This window comes from Carassius gibelio, chromosome A6 (assembly GCF_023724105.1).
Source record: "Carassius gibelio isolate Cgi1373 ecotype wild population from Czech Republic chromosome A6, carGib1.2-hapl.c, whole genome shotgun sequence".
Classification (NCBI taxonomy): Eukaryota; Metazoa; Chordata; class Actinopteri; order Cypriniformes; family Cyprinidae; genus Carassius; species Carassius gibelio.
This window is the reverse complement of record NC_068376.1, coordinates 12,237,635-12,259,163: the sequence shown is the minus strand read 5'-3', so window position 1 is coordinate 12,259,163 and position 21,529 is coordinate 12,237,635. Positions and strand designations below refer to the sequence as shown.

General features: G+C 36.6%; 1 protein-coding gene across 4 annotated transcripts in view; it reads left to right on the top strand.

Moving 5' to 3' along the window:
• The window catches only part of LOC128016245 (centrosomal protein of 95 kDa), a 233,500-nt gene extending 222,342 nt beyond the window's left edge, over positions 1-11,158 (top strand). For 2 of the 4 annotated variants that reach the window (XR_008184107.1, XR_008184106.1), the window contains one exon: positions 224-11,158. The gene's annotated coding sequence lies outside the window, so the exon portion shown is untranslated. Of the gene's footprint in view, positions 1-213 lie in introns of all 4 variants that reach the window. The other 2 variants (XR_008184105.1, XR_008184104.1) reach the window with 1 other exon arrangement.
• The last annotated feature ends 10,371 nt before the right edge of the window (positions 11,159-21,529 follow it).

Below are 21,529 nucleotides of genomic sequence, written 5' to 3'. Positions count from 1 at the left end.
CTGTGCATGCATGTCTACTGTTAATAAAGCAATTTAGGTATTAATGTCACCATTTTCTTATGAATAATATAATGCAGCCGCTAGAGTTCTTACTAGAATCAGGAAGTATGACCAGATTAGCCAGTTCTGTCAACACTGCACTGGCTACCTATTCAACATTGTATAGATATTAAAATCTTAAATTATATTAATCTCTTTCTCTCTTATTCCGAGGTCACTGCAGTCACCCAGATCCAGTACGTATCCAGACCAGATGGTGGATCAGCACCTAGAAAGGACCTCTACATCCATGAAAGACAGCGGAGACCAGGACAACTAGAACCCCAGATACAGATCCCCTGTAAAGACCTTGTCTCAGAGGACCACCAGGACAAGACCACAGGAAACAGATGATTCTTCTGCACAATCTGACTTTGCTGCAGCCTGGAATTAAACTACTTTTCATCTGGTCAGAGGAGAACTGGCCCACCAACTGAGCCTGGTTTCTCCCAAGGTTTTTTCTCCATTCTGTCACCAATGTAGTTTCGGTTTCTTGCTGCTGTCACCTCTGGCTTGCTTAGTTGGGGTCACTTCATCTACAGCGATATCGTTGACTTGATTGCACAGATACTATTTAAACTGAACTGAGCTGATTTATGACATCACTGAATTCAATGATAAACTGCCTTTAACTAAAAACTGAGTTTTTACTAATGTCCTTCTGAATTATTGACACACTATTTTCCTATTTAATACCATAAAGTTGCTTTGACCCAATCCGTATTATTAAAAGCACTATATAAATAAAGGAGGCTTGACTTGACTATGTTGGAAAAGGAAAAAGAGGAGAGATGCACACCCATCCTGGGTTTTGCAGTAATTGGTGCAGATGCTGGAGGAGAAACTGTGTATAACTCCTCAGTTCCATTCGGAGAGTCTTGGAAATACCTCCGGATTGTTGTTAGTGATTCTGCTTGATATTTTTGTCTGCTTGCATACTGGATATATTTTATACTGTTTACATTGTAAAACACTGACTTTGACAACATACCAATTACAAATTTAACAGCTACTTTATGCTATATGTATATATATATATATATATATATATATATATATATATATATATATATATATATATATATATGTGTGTGTGTGTGTGTGTGTGTGTGTGTGTGTGTATATGTGTTGTTTCCTGAAATACTACAAATATAACAGCAAAATATGACTTTAAATAAAGGTCACTGATGAGACTTCTCTGTTCGGTTATTTGTGTATATAGTCTATGAAATAAATATACGACATACATCTAGTAAATGCCTCATAAATATATATAAATGCGTTTGTGCATATCTTTCATTATTTCACACCAACAATAATACATGCAAGCATTCATGGATAAACATTCAGCTGGAAATTAATGTTTAGCAAAATTATCTTTTTTTTTTTGTTTGTTTGTTTATATTTGATCAAACTTTTCAATCAAATAACATACAATGCAGACCTTTATACTTATTTAAATAAGCATTAAAAATAAATATACATTTATATATTTATTTGTCTTACTACTGCCGGCAGCCTCCTCCAATTTCCGTTTTTTAGCGACAGCTGCCGTCATGTTTTATTGGCAGCCACTTCCTGCTGCCAGTGACAGCCACTTCCTGCTGACAGCTGCCGATTTTTCGCCGAACCCCCTCTCAGTCTTTATTTGTTTTATTTTGTTCTATTTATTGATTACTTTTTGTTTAAATCTTTCAACATTTTACAACAGTAGCCAGGTGGTGAAGACAAGAAAAAAGAAACTAAATTACAATGTCACTTGCAATCACTACTTGCATTATCAGACTTACACTCTCAGATACTTGTGCTTCCGCTAGCAATGTCACTTGCAGTCTTTATTTTTTTTTATTTGTTCTATTTATTTATAACTTTTTGTTTGAATCTATCAACACTTTACAACAGGAGCCAGGTGGTGAAGACAAGAAAAAAGAAACTAAATTACAATGTCACTTATGGTAAGACTGTCACTCAAGGCTGACTGACAGTCATGCATATGCTATGAAACAGATTTATCGCGTCCACATCTCAGGCTTTTGGGATTAGCAAATTGGAACGTCTCAAAATGCGATTTCAATTCGATTTCGATTAATCGCACAGCCCTATCTCAAACTCACTCTCAATACCTCCAAAACAACAATAATGTGGTTTTACCATAAGGGCATCCTCCTGCCCTTAACATCACTACATGCAAGGGGGCTATTCTAGAACAAGTCACTGCATATAACTACTTGGGCATCTGGTTGGAAACTTCACTTTCTTTCACCATTCACATACTGTATCAAAGCTGCAATCAAAGGTTAAAGCCAAGCTAGGTTTCCTTTACAGAAACCGCTCTTCATTCACCACCTCTGCCAGACTCTGCCACTCACCTCCCTTACTTGGGTCACCTGCTGCAGCCAAAGCCCGTCACATATAACACTCGGTCCTCACTTCATCTTAAACTAAGCATTCCCAAAACTGAATCTGCGTATGGTCTTACATCTTTTCAATCTGCTGGCGCTCGGGATTGGAATGCTCTGCAAAACATTCTCAAACTAAATAAACTTATTCCAATTTCATCCTTCAAAACTAGTATATGATACTTGTTCACGGACAAATGCCGTTGCTTCACTGCATAATTATTTAAGTTTTTTTATATTATTATTATTATTTATTTAATTTTTTACAGTAAATCGATTGATGATGTTTGATGTTTTAAAATGTATTTATGTAAATGTTAACCTTTATTTCTAATGTTCTGTATTTATTTTATCCCTACTTCCCTTTCCCTAAATGGTCATTCCACTTGTCAGGCCGCCATTGTAAATAAGAACCTGTTCTTAATGACCTGCCTGTAAAAATAAAGGTTGAAAAATCGGTCAACCGGTTGGACCGATATGCAAACTGGAAGGGGTCCAGGGAGGGGGTGAGGGCAGACTTGATGTGGTACATGACTAGCTGTTCAAAGCACTTCACCAAAATGGGAGTAAGTGCAACAGGACAGTAGTCATTGAAGTCAAGTCACCTTTATTTACATAGCGCTTTAAACAAATAACATTGCGTAAAAACAACTGAAAAACATTCATTAGGAAAACAGTGTGTCAATTATGCAAAATGAGAGTTAAAGGCAGTTCATCATTGAATTTAGTGATGTAATCTCTGTTCAGTTTAAATAGTGTCTGTGCATTCATTTGCAATCAAGTCAACGATAACGCTGTAAATGAAGTGACTCCAACTAAGCAAGCCAGAGGCGACAGCGGCAAGGAACCAAAACTCCATTGGTGACAGAATAGAGAAAAAAACCTTGGGAGAAAACAGGCTCAGTTGGGGTGCCAGTTCTCCTCTGACCAAACGAAAACCAGCAGTTCAATTTCAGGCTGCAGCAAAGTCAGATTGTGCAGAAGAATCATTTGTTTCCTGTGGTCTTGTCCTGGTGATCATCTGAGACAAGGTCTTTACATGGGATCTGTATCTGGGACTCTAGTTGTCCTGGACTCCGCTGTCTTTCAGGGCTGTAGAGGTCCTTTCTAGGTGCCGTTCCACCATCTGGTCTGGATATGTACTGCATCCGGGTCACTGCAGTGACCCTCTGATCTGGATAAAGACTGGATCTGGTGGCTAAAATGACCTTGGAATAAGAGAAAAACAGACAAATATTAGCATAGATGCCATTCTTCTAATGATGTAGCAAGTACATCAGGTGTTATGGGAAATGTTACCGGTTCCGGTTTACCTAATTAATGCAGCCTTCAATGTATTTGGATATTAGAAGCATATTAGTGTGTTATGTGTAAGCCAGGTTAAAGAGATGGGTCTTTAATCTAGATTTAAACTGCAAGAGTATGTCTGCCTCCCGAACAATGTTAGGTAGGTTATTCCAGAGTTTAGGTGCCAAATAGGAAAAGGATCTGCCGCCCGCAGTTGAATTTGATATTCTAGGTATTATCAAATTGCCTGAGTTTTGAGAACACAGCGGATGTGGAGGATTATAATTTAACAAGAGCTCATTCAAATACTGAGGTGCTAAACAGGATGGAGATGGCTTCTTCGGAACTGGAATGATGGTGGTAGTTTTGAAACGTGGGAACAACAGTCTGACTAAGTGAGATGTTAAAAATGTCTGTGAAGACATCAGTGAGTTTTACTGCACAGTCTCTCAGTACACGCCCAGGGATGATGGCAGGACCCAGATCTTTGTGTGCATTGATCCTGCTGAAGGATCTCCTCATGCTATCTGGGGTCAGCGTCAACACTCTTCAGTGCAGTGGTGCTGTTATGTTGTTCAAAGCGAGCGAAGAAGGTGTTCAGCTCATTTAGCAGAGATATGTTGTTATCACAGGTCCGTGGTGGGGGCTTGTAGTGCGTAATGGTCTGTATCCCCTGCCACAGGCTCCTAGTGTCTCTGCTGTCGCTAAATTGATGGGCTATCCTCCTGGAGTGATGTCTTATGGCTTTTGTGACAGTTACATCATCAATACACTTGTTGATGTAGGCAGTGACAGTGTCTGAGTACTCCTGGAGGTCAGTGGAGTTATTGCATGTAACAGCCTGCTTAAACATGTCCCAGTCAGTTGTGTCGAAGCAGTCTTGAAGAACCTCTGATGATCCTTCTGGCCACACTTGAATCTGTTTTTGAACCGGTTTGGCGACTTTAATGACGGTCTGTATGCAGGCATTAGCATAACAGTGATGTGGTCTGAGGCTCCGAGATGGGGTAGGGGGAGGGCTTTGTAAGCTTTTCTCTGCATGGTATAAACAAAGTCCAAAATGTTATTACCTCATGTTGGAAAGTTAATATGTTGGTGTATTTTTGGAAACACACTCTTTAAGTCAGCATGGTTGAAATCCCCAGCTATGATGAGAAAAGCATCAGGGTGTGCTGTCTGCTGCTCGATGATGTGCTGGTATAGTTCATTTAGTGCGTCGTTCCTGTTGCTGTTGATGTTGTTCAGGGGAATGTAAACCAAAATGAGCAGTAGGGATGGGGATAGATGGCTTGTGTGGGTTAGCCATTACTGGATATAAGATGGTTGTATCTCTAACCAGAGCTGTAGGGGGTTTCTGTAGAGTTCCTTCCTGAGCAGTTACTCACTTCCAGTCAGGAGGTGTTTAGGTTCTTCCTGGAAAAAAAATGGCTGAGCAAAAGTGAGTGTATTGACACCTTGACAGGTCAATGTTTATTTGATCTATATGGTATATGTTGATACCTATACACCAACAGTGTCAAGTCAAGTCAAGTCAAGTCACCTTTATTTATATAGCGCTTTAAACAAAATAAATTGTGTCAAAGCAACTGAACAACATTCATTAGGAAAACAGTGAGTCAATAATGCAAAATGATAGTTAAGGGTAGTAGAGGTCCTTTCTAGGTGCTGATCCACCATCTGGTCTGGATACGTACTGGATCCGGGTGACTGCAGTGACCCTCTGATCTGGATACAGACTGGATCTGGTGGCTACGGTGACCTCGGAATAAGAGAGAAACAGACAAATATTAGCTTAGATGCCATTCTTCTAATGATGTAGCAAGTACATAGGGTGTTATGGGAAGTGTTTCCGGTTCCGGTTTACCTAATTAATGCAGCCTAAAAATCCTTTAACGGATTTGGATTTTAAAAGCATATTAGTATGTTATGTGTAAGCCAGGTTAAAGAGATGGGTCTTTAATCTAGATTTAAACTGCAAGTGTGTGTCTGCCTCCCGAACAATGTTAGGTAGGTTAGTCCAGATTTTAGGCGCCAAATAGGAAAAGGATCTGCCGCCCGCAGTTGAATTTGATATTCTAGGTATTATCAAATTGCCTGAGTTTTGAGAACGAAGCGGACGTAGAGGATTATAATGTAAAAGGAGCTCATTCAAATACTGAGGTGCTAAACCATTCAGGTCTTTATAAGTAACAAGCGATATTTTAAAATCTATACAATGTTTGATAGGGAGCCAGTGCAGTGTTGACAGGACCGGGCTAATATGGTCCTACTTCCTGGTGCTAGTAAGAACTCTTGCTGCTGCATTTTGGACTAGCTGTAGTTTTTTTACTAAGCCTGCAGAACAACCACCCAATAAAGCATTACAATAATCTAACCTTGAGGTCATAAATGCATGGATTAACATTTCTGCATTTGACATTGAGAGCATAGGCCGTAATTTAGATATATTTTTGAGATGGAAAAATGCAGTTTTACAAATGCTAGAAACGTGGCTTTCTAAGGAAAGATTGCGATCAAATAGCACACCTAGGTTCCTAACTGGTGACGAAGAATTGACAGAGTAGCCATCAAGTCTTAGACAGTGTTCTAGGTTTTTACATGCAGAGTTTTTTGGTCCTATAATTAACTCCTCTGTTTGTTTGTTTTTTAGAATTTAGCAATAAGAAATTACTCGTCATCCAGTTTTTTATATAGACTATGCATTCCATTAGTGTTTCAAATTTGTGTGTTTCACCGTGTCGTGGAGAAATATAGAGCTGAGTATCATCAGCATAACAGTGAAAGCTAACACCATGTTTCCTGATGATATCTCCCAAGGGTAACATATAAAGAGTGAAGAGTAGTGTCCCTAGTACTGAACCTTGGGGTACTCCATACTGCACTTGCACATACTGCTCACAAATTTTAAAATGAACTAGTTCAGTTCATAGTTCAAACTGCAGTCTCCCATTCTCACCGACCTTGTCATAAACATCATAAAATTATTTTAAATAATCATACCCCTTCTTGCTACATGCTGCTGTCGCCCCCATTGTTTTTTTTTTATTTTTTTATGACGCTTCACGCATGCGGCAGACGGCGGTGCGACACTGGTGGTGTTGCCAGATTAGCTGATTTTCCACTACATATTAAGACCCGTTTACGGTGTGTTTTAGCCGAGTTTTCGCCTGGAAGGCTTTATAGAAATCTGGCACCCTATTGAACGAAGTTAACCTGAGAGAGCGTTCCGTTCACAGACACCAGAATGAACGAGTTGACAGTAACGTTCATCAGGCAGTAATACAGCACGTTCAGTTCACGTTCGCCCAAAATATGACGGAGTTCATGAACTATCGTTCAATGAATGCATTCAGGCACAACATTGGGGCATTCACCCTCGTTGTCTGATATGTTCAGTGAAATTCTGCAAGAAAGTGCCTCAAATAATAATAATACGTTGGCTATTGTTCTATATATATAAATATATATATACACACACACACACACACACACACATATATACATATACATACATACATAAGATTGTAGCCATATTTCTGCTAGATTTTCTGCTAGATTTCTGCTTTAATTTGATAAAAATGTTTATTTATGCCCTGGCCCTATTTAAATACACTTTCTCAAATATTTCTAAAATGTCAGGCAGATGACAAGCTCAACTGCTCAACAGCTAGATGGTTATCTGTCTAAAGTCCCCATCCCCAGAAGTGATAACCCTCTTGCCTATACTGGAGAAGTAATGCACTTTCTAGTCCTACAGAGAAAAAAAATCAAATGCACTTCACCTAAATGCACTTTGTTTTTATGAGAGAACAGTTCATTTTAAAACCTTTCTGTAGGCCAGTAGGCCTGAACATTATTATTTAATATTCACATGAGTGGGATACATTTTTAGTTTGAATTTTATTTTATACTGTGCATTGTTGCAATGTGCTTAATAAATATTTACATAATTTGTAATTATGTATTTTTATGTTTTTTTATAATATTATATATTATATCGCGGATGACTGGTGCGCACAAAATAAAAAGCAAAACATAAAATAATGTCCAGACCTGGTCCTCTCTCGTCCTTCACTATAGTGGCTCCAGTTTTATATACTTCCATCTCCTACGTGGGACTCGATACCGGCGGTGGGGCACAGGTGCAGCTCATCTCCAATCACTACACCTGGCCTCACTCCTCGTTCCCACGCCTCTCGGCCCCGCCCCACTTGCCACAATATTATTTACAAAAAGTGTTTTTTTTTTCGTAGAAAGGGATCTGATATTCAATAAGCCTAGATTTATCGTTTGTTTATCCATGTTGCATCAGTTTTTTATTTGTTGAACCTCAATTAAATTGTTAATCTTAAATTGGTTTGGATGTTTTTTGTATTTTCTAGTTCTGGGAACAGACACAGTCTCTATAGTGTGATATCTAGGTGAAAAAATCTCTATGTTCTGAGAATTAACTGACCTCTGTGACATGAGGCATCTTACAGACGGTCGTTTTAGGCAGTCTGTCTGCTTCCTGACCTGGGCCCCAGTTAGTCAAGTAAAAACTCTAAGACTATTTGCCATATTTCTTGACCACCCCAGGAGGAATGAGGACCATCTCTTTTCTACAGGTCAGGTCTGCCCCAAAAGCTTGTCCAATTGTCTATGAAACTTATGTTATTCTGTGGGCACCACTTAGACATCCAGCCATTTTTTTTTTGTGATTTCCAACTGGCAAAATCAAACATCATTAGCGTCTGCATTTATCACAACAGTTAGTTTATGGTGTTAAACAGTGCTGAAAATGGATTTCAACGGTTCATTTTGAAATGATTTATTCTCAGAGATGTGGATTTGGAAAGCAATTGAATTAACACATGAGTTTGGGATTCGGCCAGGGATTTTCATGGTGATGGTGGGAGAAAAAAACAATGACATTTTGGATTCAGATGGCAATAAAATCACAGTCTAACCCCTGTAAATGTTGATAATCACTTACATCCAAATGGAACCAATTACCCTTCGAATTTGGCTATTATGTGCCTTTATCAGGTAGAACCAAACACACATCATTTTTCATTCCTCTCCATTTTTGCACCATTTTGTACTCAGCAGCATCAGATGCCTCTTCAGTGTTAGCTCCTTTGATTTGTCCTGTTTCTGTCAGCCTCACCAGGTAACTGGAAAATAAAATAAAAGATCATTCAATAATGGAATAACTGTCTATTGATTTAAAAGATTACTTTTAAAATATGCATAAATTTACTAGCCTATAACTCATTAATATAAACAGGAAAAACGATATCAATACTATATAGAACAAATAAAAAAAAATATCTATGCAGTATATGCTGTAAATTAGACTACACTGGCACTGACAGCCATTTTTAATGAATGTTGTACATTATTTATATAGTGTGTTATTTAAAAGAATGAACAATGGTTAGGTAATAGATGTAATGCACAGTAAAAACAGTAATATGAATACCAAGTACTCCTGCCCTGAGAGCAGCTCATAGTTCAGTAGAAATAACAGTAATATAAATATTGAGTACTTCTCCCCCAAGAGCAGCGCATAATACACTAAAAGTAACAGTAGTATGAATATAGAGTACTCCTAGCCTGAGAGCAGCTCATAGAACAGTAAAAAATAACTGTAATATGAATATTGAGTAATACTTCCTTGAGATCAGCTCATAGATAAGTAAACATAACTGTGATACGACTATTGAGTACTCCTGCCCTGAGAGCAGCTCATAGATCAGTAAAGATTAAAGTGATATGAATATTGAGTACTCCTGTCCTGATAGCAACACATAGTACACTTACAATAACAGTGATTTGAATATTGAGTACTCCTGCCCTGGGAGCAGCTCATTGTACAGTAAAAATAATAGTAATATGAATATTGAGTACTCCTGCCCTGAGAGCAGAGCATAGTTTATTGAAATAACAGTAGTATGAATATTGAGAACTCCTGCCCTGAGAGCAGCTCATAGTTTAGTAAAGTAATAGTAATATGAATATTGAGAACTCCTGCCTTGACAGCAGCTCATAGATAAGTAAACATAACTGTGATATGAATATTGAGTACTCCTGCTCTGATAGCAGCTCGTAGATCAGTAAAGATAAAAGTGTTATGAATATTGAGTACTCCTGCCCTAAGAGCAACACATAATACACTAACAATAACAGTGATTTGAATATTGAGTTCTACAGCACTGAGAGCAGCTCATAGAACAGTACAAATAACAGTGATATAAATATTGAGTAATCCTGCCCTGAGAGCAGCTCATAGAACAGTACAAATAACTTTAATATGAATATTGAATCACACTTTATTTTAGGTTCCAATTCACACTATTAACTAACCATTAACTATAACTTTTGCCTCAATTAACTCCTTATTTTATGCTTATATAGTTTATAAGGTAGTTTTAAGTTTAGGGAATTGGGTAGGATTATGGATGTCATGCATTATATGTACTTTATAAGCACTAATAAACAGCTAATATGTTAATAATAGACATGCTAATAAGCAGCTAGTTATCAGTGTGAATTGGACCCTATACTAAAGTGTTACCGAATATTGAGTACTCCTGCCCTGAGAGCAGCGCATAGTTTATTAAAATAACAGTAATATGAATATTGAGAACTCCTGCCCTGAGAGCAGCACATAGTTTAGTAAAATAATAGTAATAAGAATATTGAGTACTTCTGCCCTGAGAGCAGCACATAGTTTAGTAAAGTAATAGTAATATGAATATTGAGAACTCCTGCCTTGAGAGCAGCACATAGTTTATTAAAACAATAGTAATATGAATATTGAGTACTCCTGCCCTGAGAGCAGCACATAGTGCACTAAAAATAACAGTAATATGAATATTGAGTACTTCTGCCCTGAGAGCAGTACATAATACACTAAAAATAACAGTAATATGAATCTTGATTACTCCTGCCCTGAGAGCAGCTCACAGTTTAGTAAAATAATACTAATATGAATATTGAGTACTTCTGCCCTGACAGCAGCACATAATTTATCAAAATAACAGTAATATGAATATGGAGTACTCCTGCCCTGAGAGCAGCTCATAGTTTAGTAAAATAACAGTTATATGAATATGGAGTACTCCAGCCCTGAAAGCAGTGATAATGCTAATGCTAACTGACTGATGTAATGTCAAGGAGATATGAACGAGTTCTTTTTTCGGTCATATCAGTTTCACTGCATTGGAAAAACATGTTTTGCTCCATTTACCTCATAACTGGCTTATGTGCAATCAACTGACGAAGCACTCAAATGAAAATGCATGCTATAAGATATTTAGTCCATGATTATTTGTTCTGTGTATCTTTGTTCGCTAATTATCTTTTAAAATGTTAGAGATGTTATTTTTTTCATGAGAATACACTGTAAATTAACTTACTTTGCAATAAATGCCTCCCATGAAATGTCAGTAATGTACCTGTCTGAAGTATTCCTTCCACATGTTCAAATTTCCTGACTCTGCCTCTAGGTGCACTAGGTGCATTCAATTCTGCCAGGTCACACTTAAGCTACGGTCCAGGAATGGTGCGCAGCTTTTACCCACCCAATACAAAATTTATTTATTTATTCAAACATTCATCATCATTCACACAGACATTCATATGGACAGTTTCACACACACAACAAAACATTACACTTTTCCTGAGTGACTTGCGGCGATCTCGCTTTTACACTGAAAATCTCCCTCAACTCAGTAAAAAAATCAGCGCACAGCAGGATTTTCGCCCATCCGTGCGGACCTTTTGAGTTCCCTTACACCTTTTTCTTTTTCAAAGCGGTATCCATGGGACTTCATGTTTAGGGCTGTCCCTTTAAGGCCCAGTCTACAATAAACACAGACCATTGCATGTAATGTATTTCTGCCTACACCACCCGGTTTCAATTTAGGTCACCTATCAAGGCCTTCCTAATAGTAAACCAAATATTTGTATGCAGTTATTTCTTCTGGAATAAAAAAAATATTTATATATTTAATTATTTCTAAATGTATTACTTTATACAGTTTTTCTTGTTTATACAGGGCATATTCCAAATGTTTCATATAGTTTTCCTTATGCTTACAATTTGATTCCTCCCTAGAGAGAAGGAGGTCCCTAGATTTGTTACAGTAAAGAAAAAGGCCCATTTGTATGTTTTTCCAGATGTTTCCCATTTGAGGGTCTATATATTTCGGCTAGGCAGGCACATTCTTTTCACACACTGGCTATATGATTATAATGGAATAATAACTGTATATATAACTGGCTATATTCACCTTGATTATACTTGATTAATAAAAATCTTATTAATAAAAATCTTCTACATAATCAATTCAAGAAAATAATATTTTCCTGGCCAAGGAAGAATAATTGTTCTACTTATGCAATACTAGCAGTAGTTTAGCATGTAGCAAGATATCAAACATACAGTGATTTCGAATTGTGAGCAGCACACAAAGACAATTAATTGTCTATATAAGGAATTTAATAATTGAAACTATAGCTAACATATACATAAACTTAGCAAAACACATTAGAGAGGTGTGTAAACTTGCAAGGACGATGTCAGACACAGTAAAATGCTCTGTTCCCCTCCCTGCTTACCGTGGTAATGAGGTGATTAGCAGATTGTCATCACTCAATGGCTGGATATCTAAGTGGTGCCCACAGAATAACATAGGTTTCATAGACAATTGGACAAGCATTTGAAGCAGACCTGACCTTTTGAAAAGAGATGGTCTTCATGTGTCCTGGGGTGCTGCTGCTCTTCTCTCTAGAAATATGGCACATACTATAGTCTTAGAGTTTGTACTTGACTAACTAACCAGGTCAGGAATATGGAGTGAGAATCATGCCAAAACCTCACACACACACACACACACACAAAACGTGTTTTACTCACACCCAATGAATCACAAACAAACTCAGTGTGATTTGCAAATACAAAACATCACTCACAAACTAATGCATTTTGTTCTGCAAATAAAAAACGTAGCTATCAAACAAATTTTACATATACAAAGAAACGTATTTCTTCAATGACAAAAATATCCTCCAAGTACAAAAATCTTTAAAGTACAAAAAAAAAAAATCCTTCAATTAAAAAAAAAATCCTTCAAGTACAAAACAAAATCCTTCAAGTACAAAACAAATTTCTACAAGTACAAATAAACTGTCACGTGAATTTTGGCATAAATTTTCCGCCTTGCTGATCCACACGCAAATGCCTTCAGATCCACACACATGCTAGTAAACTGTCATGTAATTCGCACTCCACTACAGCAGGTGGCGCTTTTAGCGACTTGCTTGGCGCCGCCACCGACATGGAAACAGGAGTAGAAGAAACACTAGCGTGAGGGACGTTTTGAACACGATGAGCGGCTAACAGGTGAGTTTGCAGTCCTTTCTGGTGAAAAATCAGCCTGAATGGCTTGTTATTCGCTATAACAACCGCCTGGCTATGCATGATGCCACTTATTACATTGCTACCTACAAAATAAATAAATAATTTGGCACAAAATATTGATTTAAAAATTAGTTTATTGATTTTAAAAACGATTGTATTGCTTCCGCTAAAGAAAATAGTCCGTTCCACGACCTGTTTTTCATGACAAAGGTGTGTTTGGACCTCCAGATCAACCCTGGTCTTCTCCTGCTAGTGTCTCATAGAATATAGAGGCTTCATTCCATGTCAAATCAGGCCAAGGAAGAATATGGTATATATAAATACACACACACACGCACACACCTTTTTAATTCTGACTTTTTCTAGAAATAGACTATTTTTCCACAAATGTCTTTATAAATTTCACCAAAAATGCATCCCACTGACATTAATTTGAACATACATTGACAAAGAAAGTAATGTTATTCAGTCTCAGAATTAATATTGTGTATTTCTGGAGTCTGTTACAAAATGTTATCAAATGTGGTACTGAGGGTATTATAAAATCATTTTTGCATCCGTATGATATCAATCATTACATTTTCTTTAAGCGCAATCTTGTATAAATTTAATGTTCGTAATTGATGGATGGACATCTATGCCCGGGTAAAGGACATCAGCAATCCGGCACAGAAAAAAGAAAAATAAAGTAAAAAACAAAACAAAAACAGGCATAAAGTTGGCTTGACATTGGACATTCGAGAGTCTCAAATTTAGGGACCGTCTCTAAAGTTACATGTGATATTGTTATACACTTTTCTAACGTCAGTAGCATTTGAAGAGAATGACTTACAGTCATAAAAAAACTGTAATTGTTCATCTAGGTGACAGCTATAATGCACAATTAAATTGAATGTTTGATATTAATTAAAACAAACTGTAAGTCATATGTAAATTATGCTACTTTTTCAAATGGGCTCAAACGCAAATTTGAAGCTCTATAGCATTTGAGGAAAAAGACTTGCAGTCATAAACAATTGTAATGTGTTCATTTAGGTGTCAGCTACGACTTTTACATTTTTTATATATATTAAAATAAAGTGTTACTAAAGTTATATATATTGTTCTGTGTATGTGATTTCAAAGTCTAGATGGGTCGGATTAACCCGATTTAACTGCCATATCCCTTAAAATTTGATTGCCAGAGGGTTACTGTAAATGCTTATGCCCGCTGGGCACAGTTTTCCCGATGCCACCGGGGTGGTGTTGCACTGACGGCTTGAGCCCGCCATCGCTGCTTGCAGCTATATTTAGGCCCCGAGCACCGATGGTGCGAGGACCCTCTTGGAATTGCTCCGTTTATTAGGGCCCGAGCACCGAGGTGCGAGGACCCTCTTGTATCTGCTTTGTTTATTAGGGCCCGAGCACCGAGGTGCGAGGACCCTCTTGTATCTGCTTTGTTTATTATTAGGGCTCAAGCCTGGAGGGCGAGAGCCCTATTGTTTTCCTTAGGATTATTTATTATTATTATTATTATTATTATTTTCTAACGTTACGGGGGCTTTTGGGGCCCTATACATGCATAAAAAGTATTTTAAATTGGCACACACATTGGAACCTGCGGCCATTAGGGCCGGGCAGAGACTGATACATGGGCGTGGCACAGGGGCTCTACAGTGCCCCCTGGAATATGGAGGGCCATATATCATACATACTTGTACGTAGACACACGAAACTCGGTGCACATATAGAACTCATCAATACAAACAACTTTCGTATTGCATATCATAGGCTCCGCCCAACAGGAAGTTGGCTATTTAGGGTTTATTATTCATATTTGTCGTCAAAGTTGTGGGGGCTTTTGGAGTCCTTTGAAAATTTGCACACACTTTGGAATCTGTGGCCTTTAGGAGCCTGCAGAGGTTGGGACCCGGGCGTGGCACAGGGGCTCTACGGCGCCCCCTGGAACACAGTCATAAATGTTGATGTATAGCTCACACATACTTGCACGTATTAATATGAAACTCAGTACACATATAGATCTCATCGTGCCGAACAACTTGCGTATTGCATGTCATAGGCTCCGCCCAACAGGAAGTCAGCTATTTAGATTTATGTAAAAAGCGCATGCTCTGGAATTTGATATACTTGTCATAGGTTTTTTACTCGATTGCCACCAAATTCGGTCAACATGATCTCAAGACATTGGGGATGAAAAATTGCCAGGGGATTTTTGATATCTCGAACGGTTTGCTCGTAGCGAGGCGTTGAATTTATGGCGAGAACTGAGAAACAGGAAGTGTCTAATACCATCCACATACATTTCCTAATTTTAATCAAACTTCATGAGATTATTCATTGTATGATGTCGATCGCATATATGTGACTATTAGGAGTCAAAGTTATAGCGCCACCAACTGGCAGCAGGAAGTGTGTCATTTTCAAAATGCTTTGAATTCAGCATCTTATTTTTACTCGATTTGCTTCAAACTTCATCAGAATAATGTTAAAACACAGCCGATATAAATCTGCTGGGGGGATATTGATATCTAAAAATATTGTTGCCGTGGCAACATGTCAAACTGGAATACTTCTCAGGTGATTTTGAGGCATATAACATGCTTAGAATTTCATCAAACTCAGAACACATATCAGTATTAGTGACAGCTAGACACTGGCAAAAGTTCATAAGAGGGCGTGGAAGAGGCACTCTATAGCGCCACCTTTTGTCAAAAGTGAGGGGGTTAGTTTTAGCTACAGACACCAAACTCAGTACAAAAATTGGTCTTATCAAGACGGACAACTTTCTAATTCACAGTCATCAGCTACGACCAACAGGAAGTCGGCTATTTTGATTTGAATGTGGATTGTTTTTTACATTTAGCTGTGAATTAATGCATACTGCTCAGAGGAGAGTAACACTATACACACCAAACTTGGTGTACATGTTGAAAAAACATTGAGGAACTTAAATTGTGAATGGGTTTTGGATAGCTTGGATGGTTTTGTCGTGGTGATTTTTTAAAAATGACAATAAAGATGGAATTATTAATTTTCCTGCATTTTTAAATTCCAAACACTTCAAAACCTTTTTTCATACAGAAAAAAAGTTATTCTGAGTAAATATAAATAGTTTCATGACTTTACAACACTGTATGGATAACAGAAAATAAAAAAAACTGTCAGACATCTCATATCACTCTGTCCCTCTGTTTGAGTGTGTGTGCTTAGACTTCCATTGTCTGAGAGAAATAGCGCCCCTACAGGTGCAGTTACCGGACTAAAAAAGGGAGGAGACTATCTTTTGAGTCAATATATAATCGAGAGAGTTTTCATGTCCATGAGATTTATCTCGCAAACATGCTTATTAAAATACAATTTTAAAAGTCTTCAGTGTTCTTCATGATCTTGTCTTTACAAATTCCATAGTTAATTACTATGGAAATAATCATTTATTTATAAAAATTTACTAGATATCCCTAAAATGTCAACTAAATAACCGTCCGAAATGAATTACAACCACAATCTCATTACTTAAAAAAACATTTTAAAAACTTATTCAAAAACAGTTTTAATTATATTATTTACATTAAGTTGAGGTAATTGTGAACAATGTGTCTTTTTGGGCAATATGTCACATTTTCAATAGAAATTGGCTAATTGAATATGTGTCCGAGAAGTCGCTGTCGTCTAAGTTACCCATAGCAAATACACCCCTCAAGGAAGAGTGTGTTTTCCAAATCACATGATCTGCTCCACATGATGTCATTTCCTCATGAAGAGAAAACTAGCAAGACTCCAAGGTATGTTCTCCCTCCACATTTTCTGTTATTTCACCTGAAGTAGTGCTTGGGGCAAATGTGTACTTATCATATGTCAACAATGTTACTACAATGAATTCATAAATAACTTTGAATTTCAATTTTACTCAGTTGTACATATAATATTTAGAAGAACCTCTCCCTAAAATGCCATGTGGTGTCTGGTGCTAGGCAACCATTTTGATTTTATCCCTAAAAACAGCAAAAATGTCAACTAGGTTACCAGTCACCTATGTTACTCTGCCAAGGTAACTGAGTTGACTAAGAGTAACATAGTTGACATTCATTACATGTTCTTATAGTTTTCAGCAGTTCATTTAATATTCTAATTGTACAGTAACTATAAAATACTTTGCAATAAATATTATAAAATTATAAACTTGTTTTCAGGCAAATCCCTGTGTTCAACAAGGCAGATTCTGCAATGTCAGTGTTACCAAGCTCAGGCCTTCATCTTCAAAGTCAACTCTGCTGTTCCTGCATTGCACCAAGAACAACCAGACCTTGAAGTACAGTGGGATAGAGATGACATTGTTGGTCAGTGGTGTGTCATCAGATATGACGATGAGGTTAAGGACATGCGCGCGCACACACACACATGCTAACAAACACGTGGCACAAGCACACGGTCAAGCACACACACATATAGACACCAGGGCCCGTTCTTCGTACGTCGCTTATTACATCCGAGATCAAATGACACATCCAAGATGATATCATCGTGCTAATCATGATCCGGCTAATTGGGTTCTTCGAACACACCTGTTGTGTATGATTAGTATCGCTGGATTGAGTTATCTGACATAATTGCACGTTCATGTGTTGTCTTAAAAGGGGATATGTATCGATACTCGAAACCATGATCAGCAGTGTAGCGATTGGCTGGTGGCAAGACGGCAATGTAATGACGTCATATAATTTAAAACGACACCCGACGAAAAACTTGACAAATTTCTGGACTTTTATAAGGAAACAGCCAAGCAAACAAAACTACATAAATGTTATAATAGATACATGAAACAGATAATAGATGCATGTTTTTATTTTATTAGAATTTTTTAGAATTTAGATTCGCAATTTATAATAGTTGTGCAGTCTTTACATTTTCATTTCAATGTAGAAATTATCTATTCATTTCATTTTATATTTGGACAGATTTGTTACGTGACAGCATTAATGAAAGTTTCTAAAGGGTCAATATGTTATCTGCATCTCCTGCACTCCATCAAGCCACTCTTATAATAGCAGTCATCACTCAAAATAATGCACGACTCTATTATCTGTACAGCATGTGTGTAAGACTCTAATACAATTATGAAGTAATAATTTTATGACAAATAAATATTTCAGTGAGTAAAACTGGCTGTCTAAAGTAGGCTGTTATGGACTACACAGCATTTTTATATTATTTTTAAAATATTTTTTTTAATGATTATTATTTTAAATTATTGTCCCTGGATCAGTACGATACTCTTGTAATAAAGTAGCGGAGGTAGCAGACATATTTTGAGTATCAGTTCTGGTTGAAAAGAAGCGATCTAATCCTGTTTACATGAAATAAGGTTTAAGCTAACGGACCTGTTGCTATGACAGCAGCTCCGGGATGAGCTTCGAAGAACCAAACGATCCAAGATCACGTCAAATCATCAAAATCAAATCCAGCTAACTGAGTTAGCCACGTACGAAGAACGGGCCCCAGACGTGTATAGTCCAGGTACCAGAAAGTAAAAATCCTGCCATGATTTTGGATCTGCCTCTACATCTAGAACAGGTGTTTTCACTAACGAGCTCATCTACCTGGTAGAGGAGCTGGTTTAGTGATGGTTGGAACAGCTGCTGGACAGGATTTCTACTTTCTGGCACCTGGACTATACACCTGATACACACACACACACACACACACACACACACACACACACACACAGACACACATGCACATGCATAATTGGCTATGTTCTTGGGTTAGAAAATGGGGAGTGTGTTCTGTCTCCGACGGTTTCTTGGGTGCCTGGAAGTTGGAGGGTATGCCAATGTTTTACTTGGGTTCTGACATATAAATGTTTTTGAGATACAACTGTTTGCACTATTAAAATTTTGATCCAATGCAGCACACTTATTCTGTTAACCAACAGAATAAAACACTATTTGGTTATTGTTACTTATTGCAGTGCACTGTTATTTTTTGTTCAATATAATACACTACTGTATTTCATTCCACAAACAAGATTTTCAAAATGTTTACATGGTTGAATTTTTGTGTAAGTGCTGTTTTTGATACTTTTGTTGTTGTTGTTTTCGAAGTTAGGATCTCTTGCTTATGATATATGTGCTTGTTAATAAAGTTGTGATTGATCCTTGTAAACTGATGTGCGTCTGTATTTCTCCTTTTATGTCATGGAATATTCAACAGGTCTTGATTAAATGCAATAAAAGATTAGCTAACATATAATAATTGATATAGTTTAAGATTGTTTTTTTTTTTTAAATACATCATCCTTCTTTGTCATGTCAACTATGTTACTTTTGTCAACTATGATACTGAGCTGTCAATTAAGTTACCATTATATTTTTTAATATATATATATATTTCAATGGTTCTCTAATCTCCAAGTAAACATTTAGAAACTGAGTAGCTGTCAAATATATACCTCAACATAATTTCATCAATAAAATTATCATGAATCAAGCACTTTGGAAACAAAATATACAGACCGTTTACTTCAGTACTTGAAATTTGGGGTTTCAATTGAACAAAATGTGTATTTTCTTAATTAATTGGGTATTTTAATTGAAAAGGTAGGTAAATAGACACATATTCTTCCAAGAGTAATGATTTTTTTAAATGTCTGCCATTTACTTAAAGTTAAAACTTATAGGTTTTGTCCATAACATAGTTGACCAAATAATGAGTAAACTTCTTGTTTTTAAAACTAAATATCTGAAATCAATTATCCCTGAGCTTGGCAATGACTAAAAACAAAATATTTCAGGGATGATTTATCAGGGAAGATAATAATATTTTGTAAATAAATATATTTTTTCCCAGAATTATTCAAACTCAAAATCTCCCACAATTATATATTGACCCTTTTGGTTTCACTTTTAAATCGGTTAAAATACAAATAAATACTTGGATTTAATTCACACTGACAAGCTAAACCAACATATATGATTATTATCAGGTCAGGGCTCATTAATAATGGATGTATGGTCAGTGATACGTGAGAAACACGAGAGATGAATCACCGCTCTGAGCAAGAGCGTGTGGAATGATGAGCTCTGAAAAAAACGAGTTTATTCTTGTTTTATAGCTATTTAAAATAAAGTATTGCAGCGATATCACACAATTCACCAATTAGAGCACACCAAGAGCTAAATTAAGATGTTTTTGAACTGTTTGTGTGAAAATGAAATATTCGCGGCTGCCTATCTGAAATCACTGCCTCCGATCAGCGCGCACTGTCTCACAAGTTCAAAACTAACGAATTTATTCTTGTTTAAGAGCTTTTTAAAATAAATTATTGCCATAAATGCACACAATACATCCATTATAACACAACACGAGCTAAATGCAGGTGTTTGTGACCCGTTTAAGTGTGCAAGACTATTTGAAAGCGCGACTGGCAGAATAACATATATCTCTCTCTCGAGCTGCAGGATTCTGCCTTTCGTCGTAAGAACGAATACATCATGGACAAGATTATTTCAAAATACATAATAGCTTGGCGAATATAAACGAAAACAGCCACGTGAACATAAACTGTTGAGTATTAAATCTGAAGTGGATCTACTGGATTTTAATATTAAGTGACCGCATATACCAGCTGCTTCTGTCTTCAATTTTAATCTATATAAAAAATTAAACTCATTCATCTTGGCTGCTTTTTTAATGTGTGTACGTATTTATTTATTATTTTGCTCTAACAAGACTTAATCTATATTTAATTAAATCAATTACATTTTATTTTACATTTGATTTGTCCATTTCTGCATCTAAACGCCTAAAAACCTAAAACATGCTCTATTATACTATTGTTAGCAATTTCTTTATCGTCCAATTTATCTGGTGTACACGCTTTTATTTTCATAATAAACTCGTTTGTTAGATTATACACAGTTATAGTGGTCTATAATACATATTGACAGGTTTTATTCAAGCTGTTTAGAATGATTGCCGTAGGCAAATTTTTAAAAATGTAAATCCAAAAAAAAAAAAAAAAAAAAATTGTAAATAAATAAAAAACATTGGAAAAGAATAACTTGTACTTTTTTATACATTTTGTATAGTTTCATAGTTTATGCATTATAGTTATAAAAACAAACAAATTTAGCCACTCACATCTTAGGCCTTATCCTTTTCTGACAGTTTTAGGGATTTTTAAAAATCCTAAAAAACCTTATTTGTGCTGCAAATAATAATTTCAAACTAATTTGATACTGACCTCTGACATCCTGTGACATGATATTTATTTGAATTTACATAATCTCATGGATGTAACAGTAAATCTGTTCAGCTCACAGATCAAGACTAAGCTGTAATGCAAGCAGAACTTTCACAAATGCTTACAGGTCAATAAAATCATTACAAAACACTT